This window comes from Nycticebus coucang, chromosome X (genome assembly GCF_027406575.1).
Source record: "Nycticebus coucang isolate mNycCou1 chromosome X, mNycCou1.pri, whole genome shotgun sequence".
NCBI classification, from domain to species: domain Eukaryota; kingdom Metazoa; phylum Chordata; class Mammalia; order Primates; family Lorisidae; genus Nycticebus; species Nycticebus coucang.
In genome coordinates, this window is record NC_069804.1 from 170710999 (window position 1) to 170714891 (window position 3893).

Genomic DNA, 3893 nt, shown 5'->3' on the forward strand with positions numbered 1-3893 from the left:
TGGATTTAGCCCCTAACAGGAATATCAACTGACTTTCTGCTGGAGGGTTCAGTCACTGTTCTGGTTGGTAACCAATTGGTATTAACCCGCAGATAGCTTTGAAACTTTTGAGGATGTAAAATCCATGTCCTCCATCCATCCATCTATCCATCCATCCATCCATCCATCCATCCAACAAACGTTTGCTGAACAATACTCTTTTCCAAACACTGTTTTGATACAATAGTGAACAGAACAGACAAAAAGCTCTACTCTGATCCATATGTTAGTGTGGCAACGGGGTGGCAGAATGACAGCCAATGACCAAGAAAGAAGCATGTAGTATGCCAAATGGTAATAAACTTTATGGAAAAAAAAATAAATCCCGGGAGGAGGATAGTCAATGTTGGCAGTGGGGATAGCAATTTTAAATTTGCATAAACTATTTTGGAAGAAGCTGATATTAAAGGCAGTATACAGTGGTTCCAAAAGTGAGCTCTGGAGCCAGAGTTCTTGGGTTCAGATGCAGGCTCCTTTATTTACCAGTTGTGCGGCTTTGGGTAAATAGAGCCTTCAGCCTTAAAAGAGGGCAGTGTGGTGGAGACTTGTAACTAGGTAAGAGACAGGGCAGAATGAAATGAATTTTTCATAAAGAAGCAAATAGAACATATTGTGGGAGTTCATTCTGGGGGATTAGAGAAGACTTCATAGAAAAAATTGAATTGAGCAGTGAATGGCCTTGAATAAACCTTGAATGGGCTGAAGTTTCCCAGAGGCAGATTGCCACTTAAGGTAATCATTACTAACAGCTTCAGTTGCTCAAAGGCAGAGTGGGCTGTCTATGGAAGTATCACCAGGGATTTCTGAGCCTAGGGTGAATGCCTGCTGGGCAGGGATGTAGTAGACTTGACAGGCTTATTGGATGGGCAGCAAGTTAACCTTGGTGGTCCTGAACTACCTTCCAACTGGAGAGTCTGTGATTCTATAGTGATTTACATGCTGCAAATCAAATTACTTTCTTGTATCTAGGACATCTCTTCACCTGCCTTGTGCAAGGTTGTTCACATAAACTGTAACCTCCGCTGAAGAAATGTTTTGCTGGGATGAGTTAAACCAACCAAATCTCTGTCTGAAAATCAGAAATTCCAAATTGATGTGGTAATAGTCAGTGAAGTCTTATTGTTGTTCCTATATTTGGGATGGAGTAAAGGGCCCTGCAGCTGACCTTGGAAGACTAAGTTTATTTCTGCTAAAGGTAGCTAATGTAGGTGAGCTCCAAAGCTTGTACTCAATTCTTCATCTTGCTCTGGAGAGTATGATCAGTAATAAAATCACTTGTAAAGCCTGTTTGTATTTCATATATGTGATCTTTTCTATTACATTGACCATGTGTTGCCGAGGGATGTTTCAGTTACTTCATATTTATTTTGTGCACATGGCCCATAGACACCTTGAACTTATTCTGTGTATTTATGCAAACCAACATGACCATTGTTGTTGGAGGCAAAAAATAATGGACTAACCTAATCATTTTTTTAAGGTTCATAAGTTTTGACTTTATAATGTGAGAAATCTACAGTCCACAGCTTAGAGAGTCCATCTTTGCTCAGCTTAACACGTAAGCCTAGTTTCATCTTCTCTTTTTCAGGGATGCTAGGCTATTTCTATTTCTAGTGCTAGAGGAAATAAAGTTTATTCTGCCTACTATTTAAGCCTCATATCTGGGCTCTGGTCCATGCTTCTCTTGTCGGTACCACGCAGATCCTTACCTTCTCAGTCTTCTTGGATTTGTAGACAAACTCTTTCCCCTAAGTCTGCTTCTTAGGTTGCCATCTTTAAATGCTTTCTTAAAGCTGAATAACTTTTTTTCTGAGTATTCCAAGATGGATAATTTCACTTCTTTAATTCAACTGATACTGCTGGTAAGGATTGTAGATCAGAGAGGAAAAAGCCAAACTAATTTTTAAGTTAATATTTCTCAATGGCAATGCAAACATGAAACACTTTGTGTTGAAGGCAGGCAAATGCCAGGCAAAAAGTCATTTCTTCCTTTTATTCCAAAAAGGATCTATAATGTCATTTCTTTCAGTGATCGTATTCTTAACTGTATATGAGTTGCCAAGATTGGGCTTTACAGGTAGAACATCAAAGCCCAGAAAACTTAATTGGAAGTCTGTGGCATAATACAGTGTTCTCAAAAACTTTTCAAAATCAAAATTAAGTCAGTGAAATATGTGAAATAGCATTTGGGGTCTGTGTAGTGGTGAAGAAGGAGTTAATGAGAAATTGATTACACAAAGATGGAGTTTTAGGGCTCAGAGAGGTGGAAGGTACTGAGAGAAAAACAAGGGAAGAGGAGAGCTAAAAGTGGATCTAGAGGAAGGTGGGTCTTGCTCAGAGAATCAGCATCTTAGGCCAGACCTTGGGTACCTTGCTTGATTTCAGCCCCTTCAGGGAACCAGATGACCTCTCCGTGCTCTTTTGCTTTCTAGCTTACCTTATTATTTATTGTTCCTTCTGATTCAGAGTTTAGAGCTGCCAGTCAGGTTGTTCCTTTGCCTAGGGTTGACTGTCTTGGTCATTAGAACATCACATCATAGGGACTATTTGTTTGCTACTTTTGATAACAGGCCATGTGTGGACAGACAGATTTGGAGCATGGAAAATCATCTTCCTTTGGCTGAGAACACCTGAAATCTTCCTCTCGCAGGAAAAAAAGAGACACAGAACAAAAATAAACCAAACTAACCCAGAGCTAGATTCTTAGTTATTCTTTTTTCATCCCTATGGGGAATAAATGAAATTGTTTGTTTTTCTCCTTGTTGTGATTAGCTATAAAGTCTCCTTTAAAAGAGGTTTGTTCAAAAGTTGCTTTAAAAGATGTTTTCCTTGGACAATAAACATCCTAATAAAAACATGCTATATGTAAATAAAGTCATTTCTGTTTCTAAAAATCACATTTATAAGCACCACAAATACATTTCAATTGATAAAGGGAGCAGTAGGTAAAAACGTGTGGTCAAATACTTCCTGTTCACTACCGACATATACATATTTTTCTAGTACATTGCTCAATTGTGAAATCGGGGGCAAAGCATGCAATAAACATTTTTTTGCAGAAAATTTTAGTAAAATATCTGTAAAAAGAAAACCAAATATACCAATGTTGAATATTACAATGTATTTGATTAATTTTTTCTTCTTTTAATACAAAATTGTCAGATAATCTTGTCCTGCAAAAATACTACATTTTAAAATTCAGCGTGGTGCTATCAGGCACCCCCGGTCTCTTCGAGCTATAACTGGTACCGAGCTCGTGCTGCTTGTCAAAATTTAATGAGAGGGCCCGTTCTAAAATAATTGAATTTTCATATCAGAACGAACCAGGATTACTCAGACAATAAAATTGCTGAGTCCTGTACTGTTACCGGCAAATACCTTTTGCTTTGCTCATGAAATCAGTATGTAAATGTTCAGGGTTTGTATTTAAGGCATCTTAGGCATTTGGAGTTGTAGTACTAGCAATAATTTCGAATGGTGCCGGTGATAAGTAGCTGGTTTTTTGTAATGTTCAAAGTGTAATTTGTTTGGTGAATCAGGATAAGCATTTGGTTTATATTTTATATAAATGTTAATGCATTTGCAGTTTAATTATGTTTCTTAACTTTTAACATTTCAGAAGTCAAATTTGAGGACTAGTCCATCAGATTGTCTTGCTTTCATAACATTCTGAAAAATGGGAGCACCCCTGTGCAGTGAGCTTATAAAGTGAGGGGTGCCTGTAAAGTTCGTGATGGTATGTTTTAGGAGCTGGGAGCACTGATAATGAAGTGGGAGAAATGTCATGCTTAGGTGTGCCCTCTGCCATAATGGTGAACTCTCTGAGACATGGCTTCAGATCTAAGAGCTCTCTA